The sequence below is a fragment of the Cygnus olor genome, chromosome 7 (assembly GCF_009769625.2).
Source record: "Cygnus olor isolate bCygOlo1 chromosome 7, bCygOlo1.pri.v2, whole genome shotgun sequence".
NCBI lineage: Eukaryota > Metazoa > Chordata > Aves > Anseriformes > Anatidae > Cygnus > Cygnus olor.
In genome coordinates, this window is record NC_049175.1 from 20,137,180 (window position 1) to 20,149,008 (window position 11,829).

General features: G+C 41.0%; 1 long non-coding RNA gene across 1 annotated transcript in view; it reads right to left on the reverse strand.

Moving 5' to 3' along the window:
* LOC121073440 overlaps positions 1–11,324 on the reverse strand; it is a 57,146-nt gene extending 45,822 nt beyond the window's left edge. The window contains exons 1-2 of the long non-coding RNA XR_005821712.1: positions 11,175–11,324; positions 10,053–10,169 (exon numbers count right to left, since the gene is read on the reverse strand). This is a non-coding gene — a long non-coding RNA (uncharacterized LOC121073440). The remainder of the gene's footprint in view (positions 1–10,052; positions 10,170–11,174) is intronic.
* Between the last annotated feature and the right edge of the window lie 505 nt (positions 11,325–11,829).

Here is an 11,829-nt window from a genome sequence, read left to right on the forward strand (position 1 = left end):
CCGCTCACCAGGAGGAGATAAGAGACAGCTGGATGGGGACAAGGTGGTTTTAGTTTGCTTTTAGTTCTCACTGCTCTAGTCTGTTAGTAATAGTCAATAAATTACATTAATCTCCCTACATGGAGGCTATTTTGTCTGTGACAGTAATTGATGAGTGATCTCCCTCTCCTTATCTCAACCCACGAGCCTTTTTTATCATATTTTCTCCCCGTTCTCTTAAGGAGGGGGAGTGAGAGAGTGATATGGTAGAGCTGAGCTGTCTGTCAGTGTCAAACCACCACACCGATCACATGCAAGAGCTTACTGCAGGCCTTCTGTGGCCAAGTCGTGCACGTCACCGGCAGACCAACAAAACATCCCAACAGCTCCAAAACATCTTGGTGGTTTGCAGCTGTACCCCCAGGATTTATGGGAGCAGGTGCTGCCCACGAGACTAACATTGCCCTCAGGTCCCCAGGGTAGCCCACTTGTATTTCTATCAACCTATTCTTTCCCTCTCAAGTCCTCTGCTCTTTAAACACAGGTGTCTACCCTGTTTTTACCCTGTTTTTCTGTTGTGGTTTAACCCGGCCGGCAGCCAAACACCACACAGCCGTTTGCTCATCCTCCCCCCTCCCTCTCTGGGATGGGGGAGAGAAACGGGAAAGTGAAGTCTGTGAGTTGAGATAAAGACAGTTTATTAAGACAGGAAAATAATAATAACGATAATAATAATAATAGTGATAATAGTATTACTGATAATAATGTGTACAAAACAAGTGATGCACAATGCAATTGCTCACCACCCGTTGACCGATGCCCAGCCTATCCCCGAGCAGCCGGCCCCTCCCCCCCGGCTAGCCACTCCTATATATTGTTTAGCATGAGGGGACTGTCCTGGGTCTGTCCCCTCCCAGCTCGTGCTGCACCCCTAGCCTGCCCTCTGGCAGGACAGAGCGAGAAGCTGAAAAGTCCTTGGCTTGGTGTAAGCACTGCTCTGCAACAACTAAAACATCAGCATGTTATCAGCGCTCTTCTCATCCTAATCCAAAACATAGCACCCTGCCAGCAACTAGGAGGAAAATTAACTCTGTCCTAACTGAAACCAGGACATTTTCACATTTCCTCTTTTCCCCCCTTACTGATCTTTGGACTTCCACATGGTATGCAGATCCTGCCACATCTTCCAGCTCTCCTTTCTCAGCTTAGGCAAGCCAATCGACCACTCAGTGAGTCCCCATGTTGTTTCTCCCTCCCAGAAGTGAGTTGCAGATCAGATCTTAGGTATTTTTTGCTGATTCAAGCTCTGTTAATAGACAGGAAATCCATAAGAAGTTGCCTGGGTTTGCAAGTTTGCCAGGAACATTGCCACAATCACCACAACTCTCATTGTCTGTCTGCTGTGACACCTCTGCCTTCCACACATGCCTCTCAAAGCTGTGGAACCTCATAAACAGGATGTCCTCAGTTGATGTTGTCTTTTGGTCTTGTTCTTCTACCTCAGCCAGACTGGGAAAAGAATTTCCCGTGTTTTGATCCTCTGATGCAACACTAGGAAGCAGATGGATGACTGAACCCATGGTATTTCATTAATTAGTTGGTCAGTATGCCTTACAAGATTGTACTGGAGTATTATCACAGCACTTTACTCATCTTCCGCCGTAGTGTCTGCCATTTTGCAATGCAGAGAATGGCGACTTCTGGTACTTGCCCCAAAATTCAACTTTTATACATATTGGTTTGCTGAGGACTCTTCTGGGGGCAATGAGAGAGTGTATGTAAGAGATACAGGTCGTGAAAATGGATTCCACCTATTATCCTTCACTTTGGCATTCAAGGGCCAAGTCCAAGGACATAAATAAATACCAAATTACTATTTAGCTAACAAAGTTAGCTAAAAAGTAAGTGAGTTCTGTGAAGGTCTAGATGCCTAAATTCCTCTGTGAGTCTTGGTCAAACATTTGGAGACAGACCAAAGTTATTTTATTCTACAAAAAAATAAGAGAATAAGGCTACAAATGTAACTGATAGAGGAGAACAGGAAGGTAAGACTATGAGAGCAGAAAGGGAGTATAATTTGTAACTGGTTTCCTAAAAGCAAAGATGACTTGGAATGTGACATTCAAAGAAAAGGAATTAAAGAAATATTGGCACTGCTATGTCAAGAACTTCAAAGTTAAGAAATTATGTCTGCTGGGCCCATCTGCATATGGGCCAGTGGCAGTGGGAAGGGCACTGCAACCCTTGCTGACCCAGCATGGAGCTGCATGCCAGGGAGCTTTCCCAGATATCCCAGGGCACCAGTTACCCACCAGTGTGGCTAACAAGGCCGCACCACTTTCCCTATGGAGAGGTTGGAGGATGCACTAGAGAAAGTGAGTACTTGTTATGACGAGGCAGTGTCTAAGCTCATCGGGTCCCTAAATACACAGATGAGGGAGGACTCACTCCTCTTGGATGAACTTTAAACCTTAAACCCTTAATCACCTTAAACAACACTGAACTCACATCAGGATAAATGTAAAATGCAAATAAAAGTGCATTTGTTCATAATATCCAAAATAGACAGAATTTTATAGACTTCACAGACATTACTGAGAGAATCAGAAAATTCTTATTCTGGTATCCAGATGAATTGTTTTTAAATGGGATTAAAATATATTGCTCTTGACTGAGACCAGATGTGACAAACCACTTCAGGATGATCATTAGTTTGGGATGACTGTTCCCTTTTTTTTTTTTCTTTTTTTTTTTTTTTAATGCTGTACCACATTCTGCATGTATTTCCTTAAATAAACTCCATGGAGTGTTCTTCACAGACTGGTCGCAAACACCCAGTCTCTGTAAGGACACGCACAGACACTTTTCAGAGACATGAGGGTTAAAATAATAAAAAAGAAAGGCTTGCTTTCTCTTTTTCCCACCAACAACAGCCTTGAAGTCTCTTCACGTCACTCCTATGCCTTTTCCCCTCTGCCATCTGGTCTGGCCCTCGGCTCCTCGGCATTCAAATTAAGTGGCTTCTTCCTCCCCATGGCTGAGACGAGCTGGGGCACAGGGAACCAGCTCACAGTTCCTTTGCCCTTATGAGTCAGAACAGACCAAGCCTACACAGTGTTGAGACCTTTAGAAATTTTTGATCTTCTGTTTTAAGAAGCCAGTGCTGAACTACTGGTAAGTGCCCCAAATGTGGGACATTTTTCATTAGAAAAGCAACATGTTTGTTACAGACCCAAAGGCCACCCTGTCGCCAGTTTTTGAGGCCATGGTCTGATACACAGGGGCAAGATAACATCTAAAAGAAGAAAACATCAGAGCATTTTTAGCATTGCAAACAAACTCATTCTCAATCCCTAATGTGAACTTATTCCTTTTATTTATCTGCTACTTGGTTTAATCCACTGCTTTTAACTATTCTTAGGTTTATCCTCCTAATCTTAAGGAATGATTGACATGAAAGTATTCAGAGCAGGCTGTGCAATGCCTTTCATGAGGGGCCGGCTGAGGATTTTTACTTTATGGTTTACACTACAAGCAAAGCTGTCCATTTTGCAGGGCTGCATAGTTTGGCAAGATATCTTGTGTTCCATGTAAAGCTGTGTGCAAAATGTACGGGATCTTGGATGTCTTTTCTGGCCAGGCTCTTGATGTCCTTAGTTAATAGTACGTCACGTGTCTTTGCACAGATATGCGTATAGACTGTACATGTTTCTGCTGAGGTACAATTGCTTTTGCTGTGTGGTCTGCAGAAAAGAACTGTTGAAGTTTGGCCTCGGTGCAAGTTGCTGTCACACAACTATGACAGTAAGTGGTCAGCTACACAGTCCTTTTTGACGTCAAAGTGGACATCCCTAATACAATCCCTAATAACGTACTCAAAAAAATAATAATAATCTGAAGCTATTTCCAGCCTTCAGCAGAGCCAGTTTACAGTACTTAAATAAGAGGAAGGTCAGACAGACTGCACTTGACACTGCTGGGAACCGACAGATGTTTTTGAGGAAAAATGAAAAAGGTCATCTGAAAAAGCAGCTAAAAGATTCCCAATTGTTTACTACATCGTTAATAAATTGAGGTTTCAAAAATACTCACAAAGGAGAACTGGGAATTACCCAACATTTTAGAAATTGTTATCCGTCTATGTTCCTGTTCATATTTACAGTCAAATATACATCATGTAACAGATAGAAAAGAGTTATAGTATGTATCATTAGCCAGCAGCTCATTTTCAGCAATTGAATAAGAAATTAGAAGTGAAGAGGAATAGCACAAGAAACTGGCTGAAAGATCCAGTCAGGAGATAAGTAACTTAAATTCACAAGAGAATGTTGTTTCAACTTTTGCATTTAATATTAGACCGGTTTATCTAAACCACATCAGCAGTCACAGAAAAGAGCTGGGCTCTCTTCCAGGCCAGTTGGGCTTTACTTATCTGAAATACAGCTACAAACTTTCCTGGCTTATTAGTAATTCTATTCATAGTTTACTTGAGTTTTCCTCTGACACAGAAGCATACACGGAATGAGCAGTTCATTGGGAATCAAACTGAAAGCACTGAGGGGGTAAAAGGAGGAAGGTAAAGACATGGATGCAGTCGGAGCTGGTAGTTCAAGCACAGGGTAACGGTGGAGGTTAACAGCAAGCTGCTGAGAGGGCAGAAAGATGTTCCACATAACATACATCAGATCTGTGCCACACCCCCACCAGCCAAGCATGAGCTTCTGTTTTTTCCCAGGACTGTACAGAATTGAGCAAGAGAAAAACCCAAAGAGATATCTTAACACTCCCTGTTTCAAGACAGAATCATGAATCCACTTGGATCTTAATGGATGTCTCTTTAGACTGCTCTTTCTGTTGATGATGATGACAGAAAACCCTTCTGAGAATTATCTTCTAGCTTTTCATGGCCTTTAACCTCAGAATTTTTCTTAATGTCTAGTAACATCTTCCTTTATTGCAGTTGAAACTTACTGTTTCTATCCTACTTACAGTAGATACAGAGGAAAAAAAAGTTGTTTCCTGTCTTTGAATCAGTCCTTTATGCATTTGAAGGTCAGTACGTCTCCCCTTAATCTTCCTTTTTGATTAAACAACTCCAAAATGCTACTTTTTCCATCTTTCTCATAGCTTATGTACTCTAGAAGCCTTGTTGTTGTTGTTCTTCTCTGAATTATCTCCAAACAGACCACGTCCTTCTTGAAGCCATGCTGCTCCAACTAGACATAGCTCTGCAGCTGAAAAGTGGAAAACCTTCGTGGCCCATGCAAGCTAAGCTCATTGTTTATGTCAACGAGGATTTGCCACTTGCACAGAAGTAGTACTGTTGACGCATTTTCAAGTTTTCAGAAACTCAGTCCTTTTTCTGCCACTTAACTATTGACTCTCCACTAAAACCTGTGACTGTCTGTTCCTTGTGTTTGACTCGATTTAAATTCACATCCTATTTTTATCAGATGATTTCTTCAATTTGTCAATACCATTTTGAATTCTACTTTTCTTTAATTTACTGAAAATATCATTGGACACAAGATGTACTCAAAAAGCACCTGATTTTTCCACTTCATGCATCCTATATTAGACTAATATACGTCATGTTTCCCTGATTTGTTTATCTGAACAGCATCAAAAGCCTCAGTAAAATCAAAACATCTGAAACCTACTCTTTCCTCCAAGCTCAGAAGGCCAGTTCCACAAACTCTTAGAAGCAAAGGACTGATCCACTTAGAAATAGTTTCATAATTTATTATAACTTGAACTTAAATTAATCTGAAGTGGTTTAGTCTTCACTTCTTCCTTCCTACTTTCTTTTTCACTATCATGGGAAAAAAAAAAAAAAGGAAAAAAGAAAACATACAAAAAGAGGGCCTGAGTGGTGGATACAAGCGTGTACTCAGCTCAGCTAAGAACAATTTTGCAGATGAAGTCACTGAAGGCAGCAGTATACAAGGGGGTAGCAGAAGAAAAATGGTTATAGAATTAAACTAGGATTGGTTTACTGCACCAATGCAGAATCTACTGGAAACTGATAGATTTCACAGCTAAACAGTAGATAACGAATGTTCAAGAGGAAATGGTGGAAAATCACACCAAAACTGCATGAAAATTGTTAGGTCAGTGCTGAAAAATACTTCTAAATTGTAATCTAGAAGTGAGTTTAACAATTGGAGGACATCCTGTCACTTCCAGGAAAAGAGAAAAGCCTGTTTTATCTTGTTTACTTATTCCTGGCAAGAAAAAGTAAAATTGTATTTCTAAAACTGTTTTCAACTCAAATAGCCTGAGAATTATGACTAGGTAACTCATTGGAAAAAAGGAGCCAAGTGTCTTTCTTAAATGAGAAAATTATTGGCTAGTTATGCCTGTTCTGAAAGTTGGTTTTAATGGCAAGATGGGATCTGTCTCAACTACCTATAAAAGTGCTTCAGTCCATACAGTTAAGTACATTAAGGCCAGTTTTATTTTCATACAGACAACCATTCTGTAGCTTCCGACTGTCTTGACAATGAAATATTTCACTTTTCATCCATTGTATCTCATGAAATCATTAAAGAAGTTAATCAGTTAAAAGATAACAGTTTGAGTACATGAGAATTACACAATCACTGAAGTGGGAGGCGATCCCTTGAGGTCATCTGCTCCAACGCCCTGCTCAGGGCAGGGCCAGCTTCAGAGTCAGCAAGTTGCTCGTGGCCTTCTTCAGTCAATTCTGAAACTCTGGTTCATATTATTATTATTCCAGTAGTTTACCATGAAAGCCTTGCTAGAGGAATACTGTTGCAATTTGTCGGGTCGCTTGACTTCACCATGCATACTGCATGTGGTACGGCCTTGGTCCTCTCACACAGGATGTCACCAAACCCCACTACAGCAGCAACAGCACTCTATTTACCGCATACTTTTTGTACTTTACTCAAATAGGCCCTCCTAAGAGAAGTACTGCCAGCATATTTGGCAAGAACTGAAATGGTTAAGTAGCCTCTGATTAATGTGAAGATTTCCTTCTCCTGTAATATCTTCATGCTTACAGAATCACCTATAAAAACCTTCCAAACTGTATGAGAACTACACCTTCCACACATTTTTATGGTATTATTTAGTAAAGAAAGAAACCTTTTGGGGACTAATATAGAGGAGGCAGGCAGGATTTGGCATCAGCAAGCTATTTGAGAAGTTTTTCGATTTTACACAGAGCAAAGAGAATTTGTCTGCGAAGTCACTGCTCTGCAGAGCTATGCAAATAGTCCCTGGGGGGCAAGAATACGTTCTGGAGCATCTCGCTGCTGGAATGGAAAGTATGAATGCCTCGGAATGCTGACAGAAGTACACGTAGGAGTGTAAAACAATTACATTTCACCTAGTGAAAGTCCACAGTCCTACTTGAGTTTCAATCACCTGACGTCAGCTAGTAGAAACAAGTCTAATACAGGAAAGGTCTTCCTGTAGCATTCATGGCACTGCTGGAGGGAAGCGTGGGTAGACAACTGTTCTCGTTATCAACATTTCCATTCTCCTATTCATCTTCAAGAAACGGGCATCCCTTAAAAACTGAGAGCGATCCTCCCACATTCTTCCCCATATGTTAGGGCATGCAGGGAGGTATCAGGATCAGAGCTCTTGGATTTAATTTCTTTAAATTATCTCTTCTCTTTCAATCTCTGTGCAGGAGGAAGAACCTGACGTGTGAGAAAAAATCGCAGCACTGGTGTATGTGTTTCTTGGAAAAAAAAATATGAACTGAAACACACTTCAGCTAATTGTACCACTATTTTCAGCCTACCTCTTTGATCCACTATAGAATTACAACAAATAAGAAACCCTCCAAATCAAAAACAGAAAAAAAATTGCAGAGCTAATTTCAACATTTAAAAGTCACGATTTTAATTTAGGCTTCTTAGAGAAATATTAAAAAATCAGTATGGTCTCATCACTGATTGTCATTACTCAAACTAAAAATATATCTATGCAGTGCAACGAAGCCTCCAGCTAGGCTTACCAAGACCCAGCTTCCTCCAAAGAGGAAAATGAATGGGCTGATTCTGCTTCTTGCCCTCGCTGTTCCCAGGAACCTGGCTAGATGGATACACACTGGAACCAGCGAACTGCATTCTCTCCCTCTTTGCCATCTTACTGGCTGACAAAGTAGCCCTTCTTTCCACATTCATAACACCCTCATCACCACTGCAATCATGTTAATCCTGAATTTGTATTTGCAGAGTTGTATCAGTCCTTTGCAGAGGCTTTCAGCCTTAAGGCTCCCTCAATACCTTGCAAGAATGAGATGCATTTTAGCTGTAGTTGAGACGAGGGGAATGGAGAGAAACCCAGAGACTTAATGCTAGACACAAGATGTGATAGCTGGGAAGTGGTTTGAGTTTCTGACAGTAGGTATCAATCAGATGCACAGATACTGAATACCCCAGCTAAGGAAACGATAGGTTGCTAATATTTCAACTGAGGAAACATCTCATTAATAACCTTAGGAAAATAAACACTTAGCCTGACTACAAAAGAGAACTCTACTGTGTACATTCCAGTCCCTCAGCTTTTACCAGAAAGGAAACCTTTAATAGTTCAGCACAGGCATGATAACTGAAGGAGGCAACTTAATGACTCACTGTACATGTTGAGATCCCAAACAGAAGGGCATGTCCCCAAAACATCTGGAAAGATCAAGGGCTTTTTACCTTGTTTGGTTCTGGAACTATAACCTTTCAAACCCAGTTTGTTCCCATAAATATGCAAAAGTCATCTTGGTGGAAGACTAATTTTCCCAAGAAATAGGGTTTAATTGCAGTAGGTATGTTTATTTCCTTCACCAAATACAACATGTGAGCAATATGAAGAATCTTTCAGAGATAAGCACATGCCAGGGAAATTTCTTTTATATCAGAATTACTTTATCTTATATATAAAATAAAAGGTATTGTTTTCTGTACAGTGAAAATTGAAACCAAATTGATTTTGTTTTCTAAAACTCACGACCTACTTGTCAAATTACTGTCTCTCCTCTCAGGCTTAGATACATTTAAAAAGTGGTAGAAGAAACAGCAGGGAGCATGCTGAATCTTTGAAGACTACCCGTGAAGCAAATGCAGACAAATTTCTCTGACTTCACAGTGTTCACTTTTCAAATTAAATTTAGTTCAGCACTGGCTTACAGCTGTCCCCAAATGTTGTTTCTACTATGTTGACCACTCTGCAAGTATTTTCTGTGATTAGATCCCATGTATTTTGCTAACGTTGTTCACAAAAAGAACCATGACAATTTGGTTGTCCCCGCTGATAGGGAGCCCCAGGACATATCCACTGCCAGCTGGCACACCAGGGGAACACACTCACTACCTTCCTGGTCATATCAATGAGCATCGCTCTAGAAAAAAAATAATTCTTACTCTTGCTTGATAACAGCCCCAGGGGCTGTCAGCAGAATGCAATGAACACCTGACAGTTAGACCTGCTGCACACCGAGACCAGCTCAGACCAATTACTCTCTTAAAATACCCCAATACTTCTAACATTAAACTTGTCATCTCTACTGTACACAGGGGAGAGGCATGCATCCAAAGGAGCAGGACAAAGTTCAGAAAAGAAGCAAGTGTTCTAATGAGTGGGAAACTATGGGTTATTCAACTGTGTAACATAAGAACAACATTTCTGAAAAAGCAGGTTTCAAATATACAGTTGGAGTTCATTTGTGGAGTTGGCTACTTCCCCAAGCACTTGCTGTGTTCTGAGGAAAACATTATAGATTTATAAACTTATGCTGTATTTAATAAATTAAAATGTTTAGACATAAGTCACTGTTTAATGCAGCAGTTGCTCAAAATATTGTTTACTTATAATTAATATATTTTATAATTAAAGAAAGGTATCCAATTTTTCAGTAAACATTGCCTTCCAGGAAAAGACAGTAAAGTTTAGCTTTTCCTGTTCATTGATCCTTGTTGTTACTATTGGCTTGTCTGAAATTGTTAGTAGCATAAATCATCCCCCTCTTCAAAATCACATGTTAGTCTTGAATACACTCGGCATGTGGGCTAATTTAACGTGTTCATGAAAAAAAAGAAATTTACCATGGTGCTGGCAGGCATGTTTCCATTGCACCTTGGGTACAAGCTGAAGGGCATGTCCCAGTATCATTCAGTCCATCACTGTTATGTGCAAACGAGGAGAAAGACTGTGAAATCTAGCTGAAAGGCAAGAGGCAACGAATCCACTAAGAGGCCATGGTAAAAGTGGCACCCAGCTGCAGAAGTGCTTTTTCATTATCTCGGGGGTAAGTGACTCCGGGAAACTAAATTCATACCTGCCTTTAACTAATACATTTGCTCCTATGAGTGAACAGGGAAGAGCACTTAAGCAGTCTTGCTTGCAGTGCTTGCAGTGCAGCAGGCTGCACTGGATGTTAATTGCTGTAGTTTCCATTGCCCATGTTGGAAGGGGCTTAAAATACCCTGAACCACTGCCTGTTCTCTCACCTATTGCTCCCAGTTGGCTTCCAGAATGGAAGCAGGAAGTCAAAGAGGTGCCAAAAGATGGGCCAGAAAAATTAGCTGCTTGAATGATCCATAGTGCAGCTCAGAAGCACTGGCCCGACACGTCTCCCTAATGCTTAAACAAGTCCCAGTACTTGACCACTTGATTTACCATTTATTTTCTGGTGTATACTTGCTGAGTATTCTACAGAGAGGTGGGGCTAAAAAACGAAACCCCGTTAAAGTCAGTGAGAGTTTCACCACATGCCTCCAACTGGAACAGAGCACTGCCCAGAGGGATCTTTGGGAGTGACTTTCTCAAGACCATTTTAAGGGCAGCTTGTGTGTCGTATTTATCAATTAGCTATATTTCAAAAGTCTCAGGAAATGATCGAAAAACTGTTTGCTAGGGCCAGCTGTGGCCCTTTTAGAAGAGGAAGCAATGTACTTGTTTTACCCTCAGAAGGACTTTGGAGGTCGAGTGCTCATATGTCTTCCAAAGAATGCCCTGAGTTTTTCTTGCAGGCAACTGAAACATTTCCAAGGTACACACACCCCTCACTGTTCGTGGCTTCCTTGGAAGTACAGCTTTTGAAAAAAAAACAATATTTAATTAAAAAAAAATACTGTCTTCTGTGAAGACAATGTTCACCTATTACTAGTGGCACAATTTTAGTGGTGTACTAGTGGTACAGTAAATGTTGTAATTTTTAACCCTACCTGGGAAAGCAAGTCAGACAGATCCCCAGTTAGAAGGACAGCTTCCTAGAGGGGACGTGCTCAGGCAGACATCGTACCGAACCCAGCTGAAGGAGTGAACAGGTCAGGTTTCAGGCAGAGCTCAGGAAAGACTGCATTCTTCTCTTCTTCCAAAAGGCATGCATTTAGACCCACAGATTGTAAGAAACCTGTTCCTCTCCAATTTGTTCCTCGCCTTCTAAAGAGTCTGAGAATGACTTAAATTGATGGAGAGATTCAGATCTTTAACAAAAGAGGAAAGAAGCAGCCCAGCTGAGACACACAGATAACTGGTTGTTCATCATTTGGCTGAGCACAGTTCTGACAATATAACATATTCTCCAAACATACCTGCTGCACATCTTACGGCAGCTCTGCTGCCACTGCGCCTGCCTGAATACACTTTTGTGGTAACTCTGGTCATGGAAGAGGCCCATGTAATTCAAAGACACTATGTTAAATAAGGGATTGAAAGTATCTGGGAATAGCACTGTACAGAAAGGCATTTCTGCTATGGGTTTCTCCGAATTAGCGTTGGTTTTGATATGGCCAGGAATGTGTGAGGTCAGCTTTATCTGAAACTTGTCAGCCATCCAGATGTGAAGCCTGAATCCAAGCTGCAGCTGACTATCCCATT